The sequence below is a fragment of the Lissotriton vulgaris genome, chromosome 1_2 (genome assembly GCF_964263255.1).
Source record: "Lissotriton vulgaris chromosome 1_2, aLisVul1.2, whole genome shotgun sequence".
Classification (NCBI taxonomy): domain Eukaryota; kingdom Metazoa; phylum Chordata; class Amphibia; order Caudata; family Salamandridae; genus Lissotriton; species Lissotriton vulgaris.
This window is the reverse complement of record NC_141686.1, coordinates 192,621,660-192,646,379: the sequence shown is the minus strand read 5'-3', so window position 1 is coordinate 192,646,379 and position 24,720 is coordinate 192,621,660. Positions and strand designations below refer to the sequence as shown.

General features: G+C 41.4%; 1 long non-coding RNA gene across 1 annotated transcript; it reads right to left on the bottom strand.

The window, feature by feature from the left end:
- Positions 1-1,234: 1,234 nt before the first annotated feature.
- Positions 1,235-23,325, bottom strand: LOC147734891 (uncharacterized). Its single transcript, XR_015307546.1, has 3 exons — positions 20,057-23,325; positions 15,166-15,225; positions 1,235-1,500 (listed from the first exon to the last, which is right to left on the bottom strand). It is a non-coding gene; the product is annotated as an uncharacterized LOC147734891 (long non-coding RNA).
- Between the last annotated feature and the right edge of the window lie 1,395 nt (positions 23,326-24,720).

Here is a 24,720-nt window from a genome sequence, read left to right as displayed (position 1 = left end):
TTTGTAAGATGTAATAAAAACACTTGTGTAAACCAGCACTCGGATCGGTTTGTTTATTTATTAAGTGCATTCAATTGGTTCCAGGGTATTTAGTTATTCAATCCCTAGACATGGGTTTGAAAGGCAGTGCACCCACCGTTGTTCTTTTAATAGCAGTGTTTTTTGAGTGTTGTTCATAGGGATAACTTTCTCAATGATATTTCATTGTAACTCTGTTTCTGAGTGTTTCTTTTCGAGAAAACGTGCAGTCAATTTGGTAGTTACTCAGGTGCATCGTATGGTGCTCTTTTGCTCATTGATGCGGGTCTTAATTGTTCGGGTAGTTATTCCTATATATTTGAGCCCACATGGGCATTTGATTATATACACTACATTGAAGCTGTTGCAATTTGTGTGTGATCGCTGCTCCCAAGGGGTTCTCATTCCTAGGTCCAGTTTATTAGGTCTCGGGCTGCGAAAGATTGCGCACATGCGCAGTCGAGCTGGCGAGATTTAATGAGATAGAGGGATTTTCACTAGTGAGGTTAAGCCCTACCCCTCTTTTCCATTGACTGGCGTCTCCGTTCATGGTAAACGGTGGCTAGCCATTGGAGAAGAGGTCCTAGTGACGTTCTTCTTTCTCTTTAAGCCCCGTCCTTTTCAGACTGGGCTCCTTGACTTACTGGTGGCGTAAAAGCTTTCTTATCTTTTTGTATGGGTCCAGATGGCCCCATAAAGAAGATAAGGAACCTTTTACCACAGCAGGAAGTCGGGGCACCCAGTCTGAAAGGGACAGGGCTAAAAGAGTAACTATATTTGGGTCAGATTGATCAGCAAGCCTGTGTTTGAGGGGTTTTACAAAAAGACTACAAATAGTATGGCCAGATTGGGGCATTTTTATGTGAACATAGACGGCTTTGGATGGAGCGCATGGTGCCAACTCAGATGTTCATAATTTTCTACAAAATACTGCAGCATGGCCTTCACTTTAGCAAGCGCTTCATCTTGTGCGTTAATTCATTTCTAGGAGGTGGTAATTTGTGTCAATGACGATGCCCCGATATTAGTGCTTCATCGTTACGAGATATTGCTCCTGATACTTGCCGTTGCAGATGTTTTTTGTGCCGTAAATAGGTTGTTGCGCTGTAAAAAAAAAAAGGTTGCGTTGTTGCACCGTTCGTTAAAGAGGTCAATCTAACCTAGGTTTTAGGTTCACTCCGATATATCCGTCACAAAACGTACTTTCAAGGCCCACAGTTGTAACAAGAAATATTGCTGTGTATTTTATCTACTACATGTTATAAGGCAATATACATTGACCCTAAACACAACTATATCATGGTTTATACTTTGTAGGCATATTGATTAGCCTTATGTTTGATTTAGTGACATTTTTCCCCATGTGGTGAATAGTAAAGGATGAGACCTCAAAATACTTAACCTAATCAGGATTTGGTTTAGTACCGTTTCAAGACCAGGCATTGGGGTTTCTTAGTGTTTCATGCGCTTACTTCACGACATCTAAAAGTAAACAAATGTTAACATGCTGTTTATGTTTTGAAAACCGTGCAAAAAAACCTCACAAACACATGGTACCGTACACCTCAGAATAGAATGTGTTTCCAAGAAGTGTGTGTAATAGGAAGTGTAGCTTCTGCTTGTGGTTACTTTCGTTTTTTTGCTTTGCAGTAACGTGAGCATTTTCCGTGATACACGGTTCTCGTACAGCCAGTGCTAATTTGGCTCAACCCACCAGCACTACTCTTGGGAGCACTTCCCGCCCCCTCCCAATGCTCTTTGCATGTGAGAGATGACGTAATTCTCAATGTGTCATCCGTGGAAGAAAATACCTAAGGTTTTGTGCTGTCATACACATAAGCCAATGCGATAACGTACACATGCAAACCAACCTGAGTACATTTTACCAGAGCCCAAGGGAGATTCGCTTGTGATAAATGCTATGATTACTGTTAGTTATTCGAAGTAAGTCTGCTCTTCAAAGCAAAACTGTGAAAAACGGCCAGAGGCTATTTACAATGCGAGCTGTGGGCTTAGTTTTCTTAGCTGGGCACCAAAGGAAACAATTGTGTGCTTACTTTGGTTTGCATCTGGTCACTAAAATCAGATTTCCATCTAAATGTACCAACCCAAAACGCGCTCTGTAAAATGTTTAAATAATCATTGGGTGGATTATACCTACATAAATATTAAAAAATAAAAACAAAGATGTTGCAGTACATGCGTCATAGTTTTTGGTTTTTGGGCTGGGAAGTAGGCTATATAATTCCTGGATTTGCTTTTTATGGAAGCTGTTGTTGTTGATAACTTTTATTTCGGTCGAAAGACCATAAAAAGTGCATATTAAATACAACAGCACAAACAGTAAAACAATAAATATCATAAAATGTTAAAAAGAGAATTAAACTAAGAGTTATCATGATACAAGACATTAAGCAGAATTGTGTATACAACAATCAAGTTAAAAAGGTATATCTCCTGCGCCACATGTTAAATAAATAACGAGAGACTGCAAACACAATGGGTGGATATGTATCATATGTCAGTATCCTACAAGCCTGTGTAAAGTGCAAAAGCCTCAAGTTCTTGCAAATGGGTGTTAGCCAGCATTTCTAATTGCAGAATAGGCAGGGCAGAAAAACAATACATGGGTTAGATTCTCAGTTTTAAAGCTGCAAGCTGGACAAACCTCATTGTTAGGATTTGACCATTTAGATGTAAAAGACCTAACTGGAAGAGTGCCATGCCTTAACTGTAGGTACAGCTTTCGGGCGACTGGGGGTTCGATTAAGTCCATAAATTTATGGAAGCAAAAAACTTAAACTACTGAAAAGGGTGTGAATTAGCTCGGCGGATTGTTCGAAAACAACCATGTTGGTGGCCCGTTTTATCTCACGATTCATCATGCCTATGCTGGAAGAACAGAAAGTTACCCGACTATGGGTCCTTGGATCAATCATGTTACAGTAACATTTCTGACTCAGTGGGGTGAGAGGTTGGCACCAGGTGCCTGGGTGAGAGGGGGCGCATGCAGGGTCCGGGGGGCCGCAGCGGGTTACCTGCTTTCCCGCCTGGTCCAGTTGTCCGGGAGTGTCCACTCGTCCAGCGCTGGAAGCGGAATTTGCGGCGCCTCCTCCGGGTCCGCAGCAGCCTCTTCCTCGGTCACCCTGGATCCGGAGACATGAGACCCACCAAGAATCCGCTGACACTCCAGGTCCGCGGACGGAAGACCGACTGTCACATCTGCTGACAGCCGCAAACTGCAGCCTCCGGGGCAGGATGCACGGATGAGAGGGACGGACAGACGGCTCCAGAGACGGCTCACGTGCAAGACCTCCTTTCAGGAAAAAACAGCTCCAGCGGCAGGTGGAGAGAAAGAGCCTGCTTTCAAGAGAAACTGCCCTGCTGACAGGCGTCTGCGGTGGAACAGTCACACACAGAGACAGCCCAGCAGTCACACACAGAGACAGCCCAGGAGTCACACACACAGACAGCCCAACAGTCACACACAGGTACAGTCCAACTGACAGGTGTCTGCAGGGAGATCGTAGCTCATGAGAGAGGCCGCCCTGCAGTCACAGACAGAGACCGCCCAGCAGTCAAAGAAAGAGAAAGCCCTGCAGTCACACACAAAGACAGCCCTCCTGACAGGTGTCTGCAGGGAGATGGTAGCTTATGCGAGAGACAACCCAGCAGTAACATACAGTGACAGCCCAGCAGTCACATACAAAGACTGCCCAGCAGTCACATACAGAGACAGCCCAGCAGTCACACACAGAGACATTCCTACTGGCAGGTGTCTGAGTGGATGTTGTAGCTCATGAGAGAGACAGTCCAGCAGCCACACTCAGAGACAGCCCAGCAGCCACACTCAGAGACAGCCCAGCCTTCACACACAGAGACAACATTACTGACAGGTGTCTGCGGGGAGGTGGTAGCTCATGAGAGAGGCAGCCCAGCCTTCACACACAGAGACAGCCTTACTGACGGTTGTCTGCAGGGAGATGGTAGCCCACGAGAGAGACAGCCCGGTTCACAAGTGACTGCAGGGAAATCCAAGCTCACGAGAGAGAGAGAGCTCTGCTCACAGTTCTCTGCAGCAGGAGCCTATCTCAGGAAGAGAGGGGTCGGGACTTCCAGTTCCTCAACCAACCCATTCCTCTGGTGTTCGCCAGGCACTAGTTCAGATCTAAAGATGTATTCATCTAACAGTTCTGTCTGTCTAAAGCAAGCAGGTGTACTGTAGGACTTCAAGGAGCTGTACTAATCTGGGCCCAGTCTTAGGTGTAGCTTCTTCCAATGCTCTTTTTAGATCCTGAGGCCTGCCCTGGTCTCTGTCTCCATCTATCCGTTCTCCTGGTGCACACCAGCGGCTTCATTTGACCCTCGCACCCTCCTCTATATTACACACTCTACTATCCACTACTACTCTCTACTACACACTCTCTACTACACACTCTCTACTACACACTCTATTACTCATTCTGTACTACACACTCTCTGCTATTCACCCTCTACTATTCTACTACTCTACTACTCTACTACTCTCTACTACTCACTGTCTACTACTCTACTGCACACTCTCTACTACTCTCCTCTCTACTACACACTCTCTTCTACTCTCTAGTCGCTCTCTTCTACACTCTATACCACTCTCTACTCTCTACTACACACTATACACTACACTCTCTACACTACACTCCCTAATACACTCTCTACTACACACACTACACTACACACCCTACCACACACTCATCTACACACTCTACTACTCACTTTCTACTACTCACTCTCTACTACACACTCTACTACTCATTCCCTACTACTCACGCCCTACTACTCACTCTACTACTCCCTACTAGTCACTCTACTATCTACAACACACTCTACTACTCACGCTCTACTACACACACTCTACTACTCACTCTCTACTACACACACTCTAGTACTAACTCTCTACTACACACACTCTACTACGCACACTCTACTACACATACTCTACTACTCACTCTCTACTACTCTACTGCTCACTCTCTACCTCTCTACTACTCACTCTACTATTCTCTACTACACACTCTACTGCACACTCCCTACTACACAATCTATTACACACTCTCTACTACACACACTACCACACACTCTACTACACACTCTCTACTACTCACTTTCTACTAATCACTCTCTACTACACACTCTCTACTACACACACTCTAATACACACCCTCTACTACACACACTCTACTACTCTACTACTCACTCTACTCTTCTCTACTACACACTCTACTACACACTCTCTACTACTCTCTACTACACACTCTACTACTCTCCACTACTCACTCTCCACTACTCTCTACTACTCACTCTTTACTACTCTCTACTACTCACTGCTACATTCTCTACTACTCACTACTACACTCTCTACTACACACTCTACTACTCACTCCCTACTACACTCTACTACACTCTCTACTACACACATTCTACTACACACTCTACTACACACACTACTACTCACTCTCTACTACTCTCTACTACTCACTCTCTACTACTCACTCTGCTACTCACTCTCTACTACTTACTCTCTACTACTCACCACTATACACTCTACCACACTCTCTACTACACACACTCTACTACACACACTCTACTACTCACTCTCTACTACTACTCTCTGCTACTCACTCTCTACTCACTCTCTACTATTCTCTATTACTCTATTCACTCTCTACCACTCACTCTCTACTACAAACTCTAACTTCTCTCTACTATCTACTACTCACTCTACTCACAACTCACTCTATTACTCTCTTCACTATCTACTACTCGCTCTCTACTACTCTACTTCTCTCTACTACACTCTAGTACTCTCCAGTACTCACTAACTACTGCTCTCTAACCTCTACTTAATGTTACTACTCATTCTGTACTACTCACTTTACTAAATCTACTATCTACTACTCACTCTACTATCTACTACTCACTCTACGACCCTTTATCACTATCTAGTACTCTTCGTTAATCTGTACTACTCACTCTCTCCTACTCACTCTCTCCTACTCACTATCTCCTACTCACTCTATACTACTCTTTACTACTCTATACTACTCACTCTCTATCATTGCCTACAACTCACTGCTACTCTACTCTCTACAACTCTACTCTCTACTAGTCTATTACTCACTCTCTACTAAATAAAACTCCCTACTACTACTCTCTACTGCTCACTCTCTACTACTCACTCTACTAATCACACTACTAAGTCTCTAGTACTCACTCTCTATTACTTTCTAGTACTCTCTGCTCACTATGTAGTACTCACTCTCAACTACTCAATCTGCAAAAACAGCCTAACCTTACTCGAAACCTGTACTCTATGCCTAAAGGCACTAGCGCACAAAATGCCATAGGTCTCATCTTTATTACACCTCAAGCAATTTTGTTTGTAATCAGGTGTCTTTTTAGCTTTAGCTTTATTAGTGTTTTCACACTTTCATGAACATAACATGCATATATATGCGTAGATATATGTATGTGTATATATATATGTATATATACATACATATAAAACAAATAAACATCTGCATATCTATATCAATGCTAATATTAATGCATACTTACATGTACATAGATGCACACATATGCATGTTACGTACATGGGACTTTAAAAAACACTAATAAAAGCAAAACTAAAAAGCCACCTAATTACAAACAGAATTGCTTAAGCTTAACTAAAGCCGAGACTGTTGCATTGCAAATGCTTGTTTGTCTTGAAAGGAAATGGGCAGACTGAACAGTAACCACACGGAAAATGCCCCTGAACTGGGGGAAGATTCCATAATGTGTTTTGTCCTATAGTGGTTTTGTTCTTTATCTCACTATGAACTACCCTGTTTCAAAATCCAGTGTGTTTGACCTAAGAATGCACCAATATTTAGTGATTGTTTGTTTCACAAAATTCGAGTCAGTAATGGAAGTTCATACGCGGATCAAGTTTGTTTTTTGTGCCATGTCAGTTTTTTCCAGCAAGAAATCTCTAGGAATGTTGCAAACCCTCTTTTTGGCTTGTTTCTCAATAGATACTGGATATTTTTGGGCTTGTAACTTAGTGGTTAGGTTGTTAGCTTCTCTCTTATAGTCTGGAATAGTTGTGACTTATGCTCATAAACTGTCCTACTGGGAGGTTCTCCCGAAGGTCTCTAGGATGAGCGCTCTCATCCTAGAGTCGGTGGGCTTTGAGTACCGCGATGTATATTATTTGCCCTCCTCAGCTACAATATTTCCAAAAAAGAGACCTTATTCTTGTTGTACGTCATTGTGAACTTCAGGAAGGCGTTTCTATCGTTGATCCACATGTTAAAGGATTCCGGGGGGATACACTGGTCATTCCATATTACCAGAATATCATCTATGTATCTAATCCACAGACGTATCTTGTATGTGAACAGGTTGTTGTTCCATATATAGAGATCTTCAAACCTTCCCATGTACATGCAGACCCACTAGGGGCAAAAGTACTGCCCATGGAAGTCCGGTGGCACTGGAGATAGAGTTTGTCTTCAAAGCTAAAGACATTTTCAGTGAGGGCTATTCTTGCTAGTTGCATAATCCAGTCCACGGGAGCCTTCCATTACAAATCCTCATTCGTTAGGATGTTTTGTATAACCCCAAGGCTTTCTTCTTGGGGGATACTCATATAGAGTGATTTTACTCTATTCCACTATTCCACTCTAACATCCATTAGTGTGACTTTAAGTTACTTTGCTGTGTTCTGTTGCGCAGCTGGACAGCAGGTCCAGAGACATTTTGGTTTCAACATTCACACTTGCAACTGGCAGACATGTGCTTGTAATCAACATCCATAATAAGAAGTTAACATAAAATGTTAACTTCTAGAAAGACTCTTGCAACTATTAAATGAAATATTGTCTTATTACATTAATGCCCACTATGTGATTATCACAGGTGATTTAAATCTAAAATACAAGCACTTTGGCATTGTCTAGGACCTAGCTGCCACCAAATATACATATTGGGGCTTCCCTGAGCTAGGTGCACTCTACAAAGCAACAGTCAAGGTCATCTTTGCAAATGGTTGACATATCTGTTATACACGGCCTTAGTGTCTGCACGGTCTTTCCCTATCTGACAATAATCCTGCAGCAACATTTTGAAGGGGGGCTTATACAAGTAACTTAGATATCCTCCTTGATGTCCGGATCAGGAGATTAATGAATTACTGTAAGATCACTTTTAGAGCTGAGCTTGGCCATGGCCCACTAACCCTTATAAATCAGACTTGTTATCCTTCTCTCAGCCCAACCAAAGAGTTCCAAAGAAATGTTAATTGGAATGCCATGTGCTCGTTGCCCAATTCTATATTCCAAAATGTATGAGCTGTTGGCTACTACCTTGGGATCAATAGTTGAAAACTGGGAACACCTTAATATAATACTTGAAGCATATAATGAGTTATTCACAAAGCTGAAGAGACTCGTTTCAAACTGATTTCAAAAGGGAATGTTGGTCTCTTAAAGCACAAAAATTGTTTACCCCAGCTTGCCGAAGGGCCTAGACAATACCTTTTTCTACTCAAAAGTTAGGCCACAGGCTAAAGATTTTGGAAGCTAGATCTTTTACCAGGGAAGCTCTAAGGCATGCAAAATCTGAATGGGAAAGCAGGAAGCTGGATGATCAGCTGGATGTGGCAAAGAAAAAGACTTTAACACTTTATGGCGCATTGTTAGCCATGGTGGCAAAGATCATGCCATGACCCCTGATGTACATGTTCAACCAAGGGAGGGAGCTGATGATTTTGAATCTCTTCATACACACCAATATTAGGGCCATCTTGTGCAACACTGGTAAACGGTCAGTCACAAGGTCCTGCCTTGTCTCCGGGTATGTTTTCATTTGCTGGCATGGATCATTTCCCAAAGCCATTGAAAGGCCCCCGGGCTGGATATAATTCCTGCGGATGTGTTCCATTTCGATCCCACAATATTGTTCCCTTATATCAACCCGGTCTCAAACATGAAAGCCCCAGGACCTCCAATCCTACTGAATTGGAAGGGTGCTCAAATTGTTCATATCCTAACACATTTCAATGGGGCGAATCTTTTTGTAGCACTTATTGACCTTCGTGCCACTTTCAATGTGGTCACCAGAGTTAAGGAGTGTTTAGAGTAACATTATTATTATTATGCACCTCCATGAGGGTAAGTACACCAGGAGAAGGTGGGGCCCCTGTGTCAAATTGACCAAGAAAATCAATATCAAGAAAGAAGTTCACCAGGGCTGTGCTCTAGCTCCAACCCTTTTCCTTTTGTTTATTAACAGCTGCATAGGCACTTTCTCATACTGTGCTAATGATTCTCCAGTTCTAGCAGGCCAATAGTTGCCTGCACTTTTATTTGCAGATTACACCCCTCTAATTTCCAAAACTGGTGTCAGGCTGCAATCTAGCATCAGCAGATTCTCACTGTTTTGTGAGTCACGTGGATTGGAATGTAATGGTTGTCCCAAATCTTTCAGAGCTCTTCATTGATCACGCAGAGGGTTTTGGCACTGGTAAGGTTTGCCAATAAGGCCCCCTTTCACCCTCTTTTTCCTGCAATGGAGAATTATAACACTCAGATCCAGGGCGCCACTTTATGCAACAGAGTTTGTGGAGTCATTGTGATAAAACTTCTATGAGGATAGACGAAAACAACTGCAGTCAGGCTGCAATCTTTTATCAACAAATTCTCACTGGTTTGTGAGTCACGTTGATTGGTATTCAATGCATTGAAAACTAGTTTGAGGCCTACAACAAACACAAGCATTTTAAGGGGACCATGCACTTTGGAGTTAACAACTTTGAGTGAGTAAAAGAATTTGATTATGTATGGATTAGATTATCTGACAAAGATTCCTGGTTGTCTCAAATCTTTAAGAGCTTTTCATTGATCACGTACAGGGCTTTGGCACTGGTCAGGTGTTCCAATAAGGCCCCCTTCCAGCCTATTTTGCCTGCATTGGAGAATTATAACACTCAGACCCGGAGCGCCACTTTATACGGCACATATTGTGGGGTAATAGTGATACGTCGTCTATGGGGGTAGATGAAAACCTTACTAGGTCACTCTTAAATCTTGGCCATTGCACCCCTCTTCTGCCCCTGAGATAAGATCACACCTAAAAACCAATATTGAAACATGCCAATCGTTGCCCTAATCTATACTGGGTTTGAGTATGGAGCACTATAGCTCTGACACTTTATGGAGATGCCCTTGCAGACATTATAGGCTTCTATAATAACCTGAGGATTCCTTGGTTTGCCTATTTCAAACAAGATATTCTTGACCAAGGACTGAGAGACTGTTGGTATTACCCATCTTTGACCTGTGCAACTTTGAAGGCTGTTGTAAAGAATAGTTCAAGGCCAGGTACATTGAGCTAAGTGAAATATCACCCACTAGCAGTAGTCAGTCCAGATTTTTCTCCTTCACAAACACTTATTTCTAAACTCTATCAATCCCATGATCATGAGGGTGGGTGTACATTTTGATGTTCAGATATGTCATGTTGCCTACTGCTGCCTTTACCTCATCTTGGTCGTCGTCTATGACTTTAATATTAGCATTAATATAATAAAAACACAGCATAAAAAAAATTCGATACCAATTTATAAATAAATAAAATGACACCAAATGACAAACATTCAATAAAGTAAACCGTACATATGAATTTGTAAAGTTTAAGTTTAAAATTAGCTTCAAAAAGCATTACGCGCCAACTGTGGTCATCTTTTTGCACTTCACTTGTACCTTGGCATAGGTTAGGCCTGGCAACAATGGAGCGCAGGTCGGATAAGGAAACCAGGTTAAAGCCAGTTACAAGTTTCACCTTTTGACTTAGTCTCAAAAATGGACTTCAGTGTGGCAAGGCAGCAAACTGTGGCTGAAGAGAACTGCACATCATCGGATAGACACTGGATGAGGTCTAGGTGAAGCTGTTTGTTTTTTGGGTGGAAAGCTCCGAGTGGGAGAGTTTGTTAATTTGTGCCAGGGGAAGGTGCCTACAGGGCAAGATACTTTTATGGCCTACACAGGAGCTATAATACAATTAAATTGCATTTTGCAAACTCTGCAATGAGGTTTTGTGTCCTGGCAAATTCTAAATGAAACAGCAATTTGTGAGCATTACAATGTAACTTCGACTTAGAAAACAATTGCTAAAAAACCACGTACACATTTATGAGTGTAGAACAAATGTAAGAAACACAATTTTAAGTTAAAAAAAAACAGCAGTTATTTAGCTGGAACAGGGAGTGATTTCCCTTGCTATTACTACTTTTCATTTTCATAGTTGTCAGGAGTACGCCTCTTTGGGCTGGTATGACCAAATGCGAAATTCGCATCTGCTCCATTCATGGAAATTTCTATTTTCTTTCATGTGTTAAAATGAAGATGACCCTGTGTCTATCTGTATTTCCAATTGCAAGAATGTAGTGTTTCCCAATCTTTTTAGGGTCATGGCCACCTTTTGTAAAACAACAAACTTTTACGACTCATTTACCTTTAATGGGCAAGAGGCGGTTTGTGGCAGTGCATTGCCATTTACAGACAGAACAATTTCCACTGAAATGACCACTTAAGAAATGCACACAGTTTTAGTTATAAAACTATATAGCATACAAATAATGATGTGTGGAAATTGTGTTTATGTGAATATTTCTCATTCGGGCACACCATGTAAAGTGTCTTAATCGTTTTGATCATAGTTAATGTCAAGAACACTCTGGAATTGCAAAAAGTGTGCCACATTTTTGCTTTCCTAACTGCTGAACGTATATAGTTTATTTACAAGCATTTACATTTCATTGGGGTGCAAGAAAACTGCATTTTACAGCCTTTCTTTCACACTCCCTGTACTCCAGCACGGTTGTAACATAATTCACTTTAAAAACTCTTCTCACTTTGCAGACAGAGAAAGAAAAGTAAACAGCAGTCCCTATTATTAAAAAAATGAGGGAGCATGACATCTGACCTCTGTCATTGCAGTACTGGCAAATGTGACAAGATAAATACAGAATATAAAGGCATCTTTCTGTATTGCCTAGAATTTCCTGACCAACTAAAAATCGGCTAGTGGCCCACCGGTGAGTCGGGGCACACCGGTGGGTCGCAACATACAGCATGGGAAATGCTGCTCTAGGACAATCACTACTGTGCGATTTCATTTCATTGCATGGAATGTGCAATGCCTTAATGTCTGGATTAAAGTTTGTCCTATCTGTTATTCCCATTTCATCTATCCCCATGCACAAAGAACTGTTGAATAATGTTTCTTTTGTAATTTTAACCAATATCAGTTGCTGTGGGTTTGAACCTGGCCAACCATTTGCGATTGGTTTCTAAATCAGTACAGTGTTGTGGAAGACCTTGTACCACTGACACAATATTGAATCAAAGCTGTCCCTTGGCATATGCTGATATAAGAGGCATGTGTATAAATTAACATAGCAAATCAGTTGCAGTATTACTGTAAAAGAAGCAGAGGTGGGCGATACATTCTACTCAGCAGGGTATTTCATGGAGTTTTGACTACTCTGCATTACACGTGTAACATGGAGTTCAACCCAAACTACGGCAACTGCCGGGTCAGAATTTTTCTCACATGCGGCTCACAAATGATAAGTTGGTGAGCAAGAATGTCTTCCCCTAGTGCACTGAAACCTCCGGAGACTAAAAGCAAGTTAAACTGCTGCATGCTCTCTCAGTGTAGCCTATACAAGTAGGTTTATGGTGTTATGCTGCCTGATGATATTTCACTATGGTATCATCTTACCTACATGCATTAGTGCTACTTTAATAATATTCTGTGGGGTTATTGAAGTGAAGTGAAGTGCATGTGTGTGATATTGTAAGACACAAAATTGAGTTTGAATTACCACTGCATCCATGAAACCTTTGTAAGGGACTGCTAAAAAAACAGAAAGCATGGACATAAATGACCTTAACTATGTACTGAATGAGGTTATGTGGGGCTGCATTAACCTATTTTTTCACGTTCAAGTGCTGATGGACTGAACTAAGTTCTGGCATCTGTGGGTGTAAAAGCAAACCTTACAGAGCTAAGCCAGAGTTTTCGTTTATTCAACATCACTAGCGGATAAAGTTTTACCTGCTAATAACATGGGTTTAGAAACAGTTACCAATTCACAGTTTGTAAGTGGAGTGTTTTGGGTGTTTCTTTCAAATGACTAATCTCTACCATATATATCAACAGTTATGACAGTAATTCAGGTAGAAAATCATTGCACAGTTACTGACTGCCAAGTTGCATGGTAACTGATTAGCAACAGGAAAGGGGAAGTGAGGGTGTCAACTTTGGAGAGAAGTTGTAAGCAATTGTCCAGGGAATTACTGCTAACTCTCACTGAAGTTTTTTTTTTATCGTAAACTTTCCTTTAAAAATAAAAGCAGTCCTGTTTCCTGCTGGCCACCATCCTTTTGATATTAGCAAATAAGAAGATGTGACCTGCCCAATTAATAAGCATACACAGGTCGCTCAACTGTACCTTACTGTATCAAAGTCAAACCTGGGCACCCCATTTCTTGCTGACTGCTACTGGTGGTAACTGACTCAGACTGTCCCTGGGCTCTGCCTGACCAGGTCCAGGGCTGTGCTGTAAAGACACCTAGAATACAGTGAAAGTCCCACATACACTAGGGTACACTGTGGGTTAGGGTACTCCGAAGATTGGCATGACCTCCCCAATATGGTCAAGTACATAATAGGGAAGTGGTCAAAACTACCTTTAAGACCCTAGTATATAATTGGACCTGGCAGTTTAGAGGCCAGCAGCCCTTTCTGCACTTGCATGAGTGCACTGCTGAGGGCAGAGGGCAGTTTAAAAGCAGCCCTGTTTTGCTGGACTGCTTTTAAAATACAAATTGTGGCAAACTCAACTTTGATGTTTGGGACACTTAGGAATTATTAAACTACAATGTTTTGGCATATTAGGTACCCCAGCGTCTGCCCTAGGTGTCCCAGTGGTGGATTGGTCAGGTATCTATAAGGTGTAACCTTAGAAAATCGGTTTTATATGGCTTGGGTTTAGTGAAATTGCACATTTCACTCCCTACATTGTACTAAATTGCTTCCCAAAATCGACTTTTGTCCTTGGAGCACCGTGGAGTGAGGATCTTCAATAATTTTGCATATTCAGAACCTCTTAGGTCTCCCCTAGGTGTTCCAGGGTGAAGGGTCTAGTAGATACAGGCAGGGTCCTTATAAAATATGTTCTATAAGCCCTGGTGTTGGAGAAATTGCCCAGTTCATTTCCCCATTGCAAAACCCCAGCCACATATGTTAACATGCAATAAGTTATTAACTAATAATTTGTGCCAGGACAATTATTAAAATATAATTCAAGGACTTACTAGAATTGTATTGATAAATCCAACAACATGCTATCAGCAATCCGGTGTTCTGTCCTGATTGGCCAGAATTAAGTGGATTAGCCTGGCTGCTTTGAAGAGTTGATAAGTAGCCCCTGGGGTTAAGGAGCTTTTCTGGGAGGAGAGAGTTCTACTACAGAGAAATGCCAGAGTGTCATGATTCTCCAGACTGGTTGCACAAACAGGTTTCTGTCTTACAAAAATCCCGCCCCATTCCCGTGCGCCTGCACGTCCTGAGTGTTGTAAGTATGCTGATTAACATTGTGTGCTGGTAACAGTTTTCAGATACTGTTTGTTTGTACTTAGTAATATGGCTTATTGATTCCTGTTTATGTTTTCTTTCATTATGTTTGATCGGATTTAGTTAGGCCATTCTGATTCATGTTTCCATTCATGTTTTCTTTCATTATGTTTGATCGGATTTAGTTAGGCCATTCTGATTCATGTTTCCATTCATGTTTTCTTTCATTATGTTTGATCGGATTTAATTAGGCCATTCTGTGTGCATGCTTTACTCGGAGCGCTCTTTGTGCTCTGACTCCCTTCACGGTGAAGCCGCTCTGAGCCATCTGTTCGCAGAGGCTTTCCGTGAACGTGAACATGCGCACGTTTCCTCTTGGGTGCGGTCTGCTATTTAAACCGCACCCAGCCTTCTAGAAGACGCTTTGCCTTCCGTCCCAGCTTGAAGAAGGATCTCGTCTGGGGGCTTTCGCTGTAAAATTACCTGATTGGAGAAATCATGCATCTGGAAACTTCACTTCGGCTGTTCCTTGATCCGGAATTCCTGAAAGACAAAGAATGCAAAGATAAGTACATTTTAGCTTCTTAAAAGACAGGCGACCATCGCAAGAAAGTCTGAATACAATTTTTGGAACAATTCCGTTTTCCTAAGGAAAATAACACTGCAAGAGCAAAATCTGCTAACTTAATTTAAAGACTTTTAGATTTATTGCTGCGAACTTCATTTAAAGACTTGTAGAATTATAGCTAGATGAATGGAAACTTTGCATGAAGATATTATGCAAAACTCTTAAAATTATTGTTTGTGAATAAGAAACATTGCAAGAAGATATTGCGATGTAAAAGTTTGATAATAGACAAAGAAAGAAGTCAAAGGTGTTAGAATTTGGCGAATGCATAGGTTGTTGTACCTCTCATTGTGTTCAACCGGTTTTGGCACAAGAGCATTACAGAATCCCACATTTAAAAACTTAAGAAAACAATTGCAAGTAAGTTAAGGTGCTGAAGGGGGGGTTCTAAAAAGAAGGCATAATAAGGGGATAATTTGTAATGGAATTCTTTTTCTTTTAGCAATCCACACAAAGACCTCACTTCAACACTCAACAACAAGAACACCTGACGACTTCTCATCAAAATAAGACAAAGAAATACTGGACGAAAAACAAGACAACACTGATCGAAGGTAGGCGTCTAACAAGAAGTTCACAACACAAAAATAAAACAAAAGGGGAATAGATTAGGAGGTTTGTAAGAATATTGGACATAAAGTATAGGTAATTGAGTAAATCCTTGCTACTTGTTGTTTCGCAGGTCGACAGCAAGAATCATCCAACTCTTCCACGTCCAGTACCAGCCCTCCTCCCAAATTTCTAGTTTTAATTTTAGCTTTAATTTAAAATCAGCAAGATTATAGTTAGTCATTCGGGAAGGTGGTCCCTTGCGTCTCTGCGAAATCTTCTACGTCGTCCAAAAGACTTCAGTGGCAGAACAAGGTAAGAGACGACGTAGTCTGGGTTTGACACAGAGCCAGGGGGAGGTGTTGTAAACAATAATCTTCAATAGAAGGAGAAGAGAGGCAGGTGAAATCAGTTTCATTTACACCCCTTCTCTTTGAACCCAGCTATATGGCAGGTTAAGGAAGGAATGTGCAGATGAGCAGATGTCAGGATAAGGGAGGATGTGGAGATTAGTCATCCTGGAGGTTGACTTAGTTAGCTCTTACCTCTCTGCTGGGACTTCAGTCAGACTGAATTTTGGAGAAATACAACTTTCTGGGAGACCATTGTGCCACACTTTGGAGGTAATGATCATTGTCTGGGGTGTCGTCCTGCACCTCTTTGGACATGACAACAGGGAATAAGTATCTGAAAGTCTGAAAGGAGGAGTGCCTCTCAGATCTGCTGCTTGAAACTATAGGCAGAAGAAGGGTCCATGATGGAAGTTTGATTTGCACCACCCAGGCCCTGCACTCTGACTGACTGTGCCTGCTGTACAATCTGGAACAACAGCCCTATGGATCACACCTGCTTCAAAAGGACTAAAGAGTGGAGTTCTTGCAAGCTACAGGTTAACAGAGCTCACCTGGACCATCATCACCAAGAATCCCCAGCCTGGAGTACAGCCAGTGGATTTGTAAGGGTTTTGTCCAAGTGGATTGTGGGAATTGAAATCCCAAACTTTCAAGGACCATCTTGGAGCTTCCAGACTCTTGGAGTACGTTTTGGACACTTTGGAACCCTCAAAGGAGTTTCAGTAAAAAGTTTCAGTAGTTTGAAGAGCTTTGAAAAAAACTCCATAAGTGGACGAACACAACCTGGCTAGCTAATCTGGTGACCCTCAGAGTCTCACTGAAAACCTCCGGAGGTCCGACTTTCAGAGTTTGACCGGGAGTTGGTGGAAACCCAAGCCGGCGAACGCTCCCTGAATCCGGCCTGGCAAAGAGCATCAAGGGACCCCAGGAGGAAAAGCTTGTTGCTAAGCCTGAATGTAGAAAAGACGACTGGGAACAACCATGAGAGTCAAACTTCCAAGATTCTAGAGAAATCCGGCCTAAATCTCTGGTTCATCTCACTGGAAAGCTCCAGAGGTCTGACTTCCATGCTAAGTCTTTAAAAATTAATATCTACGGTTCCCTACATTAGATTTTTTTAGGTTTGGTGTCATGTAAAAGATGCAAATATTTCCTATTTTTACAAATTGGTGTTGCATTTTTATTGTGTTTTGTGTCTTAATTATTTACTGAATTGGTATTTTCAAATGCTTTCCATACATGTCTCTGAAGTTAAGCCTGCCTGCTCGCAGCCAAGCTACCAAGGGTTGAGCATGGGAAAAAAATTCTGAGCCCTAGACTGTAAGCGGCCTTATTGCCAGTGGCAGATGCAAATTTGCCACTACTGATAACTCACTTTCCAACATTTACAGTTCTCTACTTTGCAAACTACCCGATTATTACATAGGTCGGTTCACAAAAATTAGATACTGGTTACAAAAAGTCTGGTTGAAGTTTATGACCACATTTTGTGGGCAGTATCTTATTGCAGTTGACCTCATGTAATTTAAATCATCTCCTTTAAACTAGGCTAACATGCACATTATCACAAAGAGTGAAGTAGGCTTTGGAGGTGCATATTTCCATCACAAGCTGACTATCCGGAAAGCTGGTCTTAAGGAACCAAATGAAGTAATGCTCTTGATGCAGACAGGTAATTCTTACTACTTTCAGAACAGGGGACAAGCCTGACAGTGAGAGTCGTGTCTCAACCATTGTTTATTATTTGCATTGGCCTTTAGCCCATTCACAGGGCTTTCTGTCTCAGCTCTACAGAACTGTGTTCCTACGCTATAACCAACCCACATTTTCTGGGCAGCACAATAACACTTTCTTTCTGATTTCATAATGAACATGCAGTCTTGCTATGTTACTTGGGTTGCCTCATTTGTGACAAACTTCATGCCGTGTGGTCCACTGGAGGTTGTCCTGCTTGAAAGAACTGATGTCATGTTACTGCGGGACCTCTACTCCCATGTAAAATGCTGTAAATGTTGAAAACTAAATAACATTTGTAATCTTCTTTATTGAAGCCTTGATGCTTATGTGTCAAACGGTATGAGTGTTTTCCTAAAGTTCTGATTACAATCAGCTCCATCTTCCAGAATGGAACTCTATGCATACAGAGGAAGACGTACCAGACAAAACCAAATACCAGAAAGCAAGGGGAATGGGACTGAGAGATAGAAAGGGAGTGGCATACAGAATGCTCTGGTCTTCTGTAGGACCACTCTCTCTGGTGTTACATTTCTGGGTACAGCATGGTTATGAATTGAGGCTCTACGGTAGCTATAAGCCGTAAACACAGCAGAGGGAACATTACCATGGGGTGGAGGTGAAACTGTGAAAGAACTATACAGCAAGCGGAATACCCATGCAATACTGATAGTTGCCTGGCATCTTCCTTAAGCTTACAGGTTGTGTCAATAGTGCCTCTGCCTGTCATGAGTTGGACGTCCCACCAGCCTTATACTCACAGCAACCCAGCCACCAAAAGTCAGTGCACCCAAGTCTTAAAGGAACTCCTCAAAGGTCTTCTTGTAGCAGTATTCAATTTGTGAATCCCTTGCCGATTCCTGACAATAGGCATGGAGCATGAGTTTATGTGGCTCTGAAATGCATGTTGTGAATCTAGTCTTTAACAAATTATGGGATTTCAGGTAGTAATAGATGCATAAATGAAAGCATTATTCTCTGTAACTGACAATGTTTTGCTGGGTGATGCAATTATTTTTTCCTTGTAGTGGTAGAGTTGGACGGGCTCTAAATTCAAACAAAATGGCTAAATTGTGATGGAGATCTTGTGCTTTACAAAATATGATGAAGTTGAGCTGTTTAGGCAATAGTGAGGTGTAGTGTAGTTCCTATTTCCCTTATAGGTTCTGCGCATTGGAATAACATACACGATAGGCTTGGCATAGGACTGAGGTCTGTATGCCCCTACTATGTATATTAAACAGTGACAGAAGCAGCTGCCTCGGCAGACATTGTGTTGTGAAAACAAAATGTCCTAAAAAAGGGTTTTCAGATAAGGTTTTAAAAAGGCACAATTGTTCGGGAACTTTTTCCTTCAAGCTTGTTTAACCAACAGCCAATACATAGGAAGTTTGCCTACTCAGCTAAGGCGGAATTTTGTGCCTACCCACTCCAGACGTCTCTGGCATTTTGTGAGCAGGGGTCTCTGAGAATAAGCATGACTGAAATACTCAGATTCTACTGTTAAATAAGTGCCACAATCACGGTTGGGCACCATGTAGTGTAGTTCCTATTTCCCTTATAGGTTCTGCGCATTGGAATAACATACACAATAGGCTTGGCATAGGACTGAGGTCTGTATGCCCCTACTATGTATATTAAACTTAATTACTGTGTACCAGCTAGCTCAGAGGCCACTAGAAACTTCTTGAAGACAAGAAGGGAATAGCTTCAGGCAACCACATAACATAAAACCCACATCCCTCACGATCATGGAAACAATATACTACTTTTCATTCAGTCACTTATCTCAGAGAAGTACATAGAAGAAACAGTCAGTGTGTTTACAATAAAATGTATTGCACAGTTGTTATTCTAGTACTGGTTATATGTGTTGCACCACTGTTTGACAGTTGCAGAGAATTATGGCCAGCAGTGCAGTTAAATAAAAAGGCTTTGTATAGTTATACCATTTTGCAATAGTAATGAACAAATACATGAAATACAGAATGTATTAAGATAAAGTGTATACTCCTATGATGCCTAACTATATGTACCTAAGTGTACCTAGCATGTGTGTAGGTCTTTAGAGAGCCAAGAATCCCCCTAGGAGTTAGTTTAACCCCTTTACCTTAGTGGGACTTCATCCTGATCTTGAGCTGGACACCCACAGATGGGTGATGGACCTCTGCCAGCTGGAGCTGTGGCATGACGCAGGTTGCAGTGCCTCGGGCAGAGTGCCGCCCTGGAAGTCTCTGTCTCCTCTGGATTGCTTGGGCAAAGGGAGGTATACTTATACTGGATCGGTGTCTTGGATTGATGTAATGTTGGTCAGAGGAAGATGTGTTCTTGGTCTGTTTCCAAGAATTTGTTGTGACGTAGGTTAGTCACTGTTGGACATGGAGATTACGTATTTAGGATGGACCGTCTTCTGTGCACAGAGCACACCGTGATCAGATAAGGGGACAGCCTCTCTGTTGCTAGTTATTGTGAAATGAGGGCTAATATAGGTCAAAGGGCCTGCCTGTCTCTGTGAAAGGACCTGCTTGTCTCTGTGACACAAAGGATTTGTGCCTCTGAGACAGTACCTATGATAAGGCCTCAATTTCGTTTATAACACCCACTCCAATCTATGGACAGGAGTTAATAACCCATTAAAAGCAAACTATGTGACTAAAATAGGCATTTGCATATAATTGGCAGGTAGTTGCATGAGAGTTGTATGAGCTGAAAAAAATAGCAGCTGTTAAAATATGTAAAATGTCTATGGACTCTGTGGAGACAGGAAAAATCTATAGTGTCATAAAAATATATATATACTCTTTAGAGTAAGTAGTTACTTATAAAAGTTTCTGTTTATAAAATTGAAAACTCTTTCATGCTTTTTTCAGAATACCATGCTTTCTTTAAAAACGTCAATTTAGAGGGAAAGCTCCAAGCACTCGGTGAAAGTTGAAACAATAACAGAAAAAATGTGTTTCAGGACATGTTTTGAAGAACTAGAGATAAAAAGTGCTGGTAGTCACAACATTTCTCGTAGCCATTTGCTGCAGTGAACAGACCTTTTTAATACCTCGCATAGTCGTTGTGGAAGCACAGAAAGACAGTGCTGCCAGTTGCTTGTGCTGAGGCAGCCGGTGCTGAAGATTGTACCTGTGTGCCTGGATTTACTCGTACCTCACCTTCAGCCATATTCGCCGATGAGTTCTCAATCCATACCTTGGTGTTGCTAAATGAAGCACAAGGCACCCACTGGATATGCAAGGAATGCTTTGGTTTGATGGGAATACGCTTGGGACACAGCCAAGCATAGGACTTCAGCAGACCCTGCATGGTGGTAATTGCCACTGGCGTTTTCCTTTGGAAGAGGTACGTTGCAGTCTTTTCAGAATGTTCTTTTAAATATTAGAAACCATGAGAAGCATAGTTCCTGTTCGAGGTATTCCCAAGGTGTATCACACTGTATGTGAAAGACCGAATTTATCAAAAAGGAAAAAGGGGCAGTCTGTATTTAAGAGTGCCATTTTGCAAAAAGGAATCAAATATTTCTTTAGCTGATGTAAAATGAAAAATTAAAAGATGCTGCACATGCATGGTTTTCAGATTGCCTTAAGCATTGACTTTTATAAAGGAAACTTTCGTTTTTACTACTGTCAGTGTTGGGGCTTTCTTTAAAAAGGCACAGCTTCCCTACACTGTAGGATTTCACTACCTCTGGATGTTATCTGTACATAACGTAGGTCTGGCCTATGTATACTGAGTCCCTTGGTGACGTTCAGGAATCATTTCTGTGACAGGTATTTGTGTCAAATGGCCAAACCACCCATACTTTCCTAACTGGGTCTGTCCTGTTGTGTTGTAAATAGCATCTAATGTTGCCCCTGCTGATGTATGTATGGTGGTGTTTGGCAACGTTCCTACTGGTGTTTAAACAACCACATTTCTAGATGCATTTCAATTCTGTAGGAGTTGATAACCTTAATGAAGGTAACACGGATAAAGCGTTGCAATATGAATAAATCTCTAACATTTCATGATCTGAAAATGTGGCAATTATTCTTAAAATAGACAGCATATTATACACTGTATCAGTAACCCAATTTTCAGAAAAATGTACTGAAGGTAATTACATCACTGAATGCATGATAAAATAAATGAAAATGAATGAAAGTTCAAAATACATTAATCAGAATTAAAAACTGGATGATTAAGTACATCATTTCGAATATAAAGGTTTGTTCAGGTCGAATACATTTATAAGTCTCTTTTGCATTTGAATTGAAAATGGACGTGGCTTCAGTTTTATGTTGATCCTGTATTGTAGAAAGTGTCCACTAAGAGTCATACTACAAGCTAGCTCTAAGCAAAGCCAGAACAGAAAAAGATGAACCCAGAAATACCACATAGTTCTACTCATGGTGAAGCCAGGTCTGTATCTTTTGGAAAGGAAAAGGTTCAAAAGTTTGTACTTGCATGTTTGTTTTTGGGTTGGCTGTCGCTTCCTGTTCACGTGGAGCCATGGAAAACGTATCACAGTTAATGAAATAGCCAGTAGCTGTAAGTTCAATTGTTGAAATTGCATCGTATTTAGTTGAAGTTATTTCTGCTGTTTTTGTTGAAAACCTTGAAATGTTGAAGTTAATAGTTGATGTCTTTGCTGAAAAAACGTTCAGATGTTGAAGTTATTATTTGATGTTTTTGTTGAAAAACTTTAAAGCTTTTATTATTTGATGCTTTTGTTGAAAAACTTTGAAGCATTAACTATTTGATGTTTTTGTTGAAAAACGTTGAAGCTTTTATTAATTGATGCTTCTGTTGAAAAAATGTTGGTGTACACATTTGTTTTTGGCCAAATTGCAACTTGAGTGTAGTCTTGATTTTTATTTTTAATTTGAAAGGTTGGTTCAAGGAGAACTGGTTCCATTGCATTGTTGCATAGTTCCCCACTCCATGGATTTGATTGTTCAAACTTGGTGAGCCTTTCAGTTTGAATTTCTGGAATAGTAGTGAGAAGGACGTCTACTATTGTGGAATTCACGAGGCCTACTGCTCAGTATTGGCCACATAGGTTTTGGTTGATTCTTTCATTTGAAATGAATCTGCTGTTTTTATCACGGCAGGATGCGGCAAAAGATCAATTCTTGTTCCTTTCACTTTAAGGAGTGGCACATGTATTTCTGTATGAGGGCCCAAATTCCTTTGTGTCCGCGATCTTTTTCTCTCTCTGCCCAGATCCATGACTTTTGGATTCAGACAGGACTTGCCGTGATTAGCTCGACTTCCGAGTGGCGGCCTGTTTCACTTTGACAGAATCTTTGTTTGTTTGTTTGTTTCCTTTAGTTCCTGTAAAACAGCCAAACGATCATAGATACAGAATAGTTTTCATCCGCCACTGTGCCTTCACATGTATGATCAGGTTCCCATATTTGTAAGAGAGCTTCTTGGCTGGGTGTGTATTTCCCCCTGAATCCATATAAGTGTTTGACCCCACTAATACCCCGCCTAATGCCCTAGCTGTTAAGGATTGCTCTATGCCCCAGTCCTTCCTCTCCTCTACCTTAATTCCCTCAGGATGGCGTTGGAGAGGAGTACCGCAATACTGCGTCCATCCCTTCCATGGCCTTTCAGCAGGCTCGAGAGCCAAGTGTGGGGCCACAGTCAGGGTGTAACGTTGATTGCGTATCTCCTGTTGTGGACTCGCAAATCTTTCTATAACAGTTTTGAGCGTCAGCCAAGTATTGAGGCCATTCTTATAGGAAACTTGAGCAAGGACCCACTGCCACTAAGATATATTTTTAAGCCACCTCAAAATGTGAGGGGCCGCAGTGGTCCTTTTATCGACACGATCAAGTGGACAGTCTGAGGCTGTCTAGCAATGGGACCTGCGCGGGTCTTGTGTAGCCTGGCATTTGTTTACTGATGTTGCAGTTCAAGACAAAGCCAATAGTCTGTCTTCTGATCCCAAGCCACCAATAGGACTGTTGCAATGAAGAAATAGTAGCTATTACCCCTGAATGCGCGGAGCCCAAGCCCTTGTGTGCTTTAAATTAATAATTCCTGCCTACTATCCATATTTTGAAAATACTCTATCCCCCACTCCAGGAATCTGAGAATATGGAATGTTGTTTGCATCTAACTTGTAGGAGTATTTGAGTGGAAATTTTAGGCACTGCTGTGCTGCTTTTGCGTGAAGCAATTACAGCCACCTTATTCTAACCGTCTATTCTCGTTGTTGGACGAGTGTGCGCAGCTATGGAAGCTGTGTGAACAGCCCCCCATGTGGCTTCAACAGCCAATGAATTCCCTTCAAACGATCACGCCATTACGTTGATGACTCAGTGTGTTAATCACGTGAGTTTTTGGTAGGTTGTTTCTCAACTCCACTACCTGTTCCCATAATTTTTGTATTTTAATTATGCCACCTTGTTTCATCTTTAAACCCATTTTGTTCCCAATGGTGTAAATATGTATTATAACATTGCACACAGTAAAAGGAAGCAAACACAATGAGTGTTGGGAATTCTCGATCCATGTTTACAAGTGCAAGTATCAGGGCTTTTAAAGCTGCCATCCAAGCGTGTTATTACCTAGAGGTAGTTTTTTTGTGCAATGAGGACGGAACTTGCCATCCAGCATCTGATCTTTAACAAAAGTGGCTGGTGGGACAGACCCATCAGTGTAGATTTTTAAAATTCATACTGATCTAGAGGCAAGATTTCATTTGGTAGATGGTGTTCTTTTTCATATTGCAGGAATGCCTGTGTTTTTAAACTTGGATCAAATTCTGCATTCAAA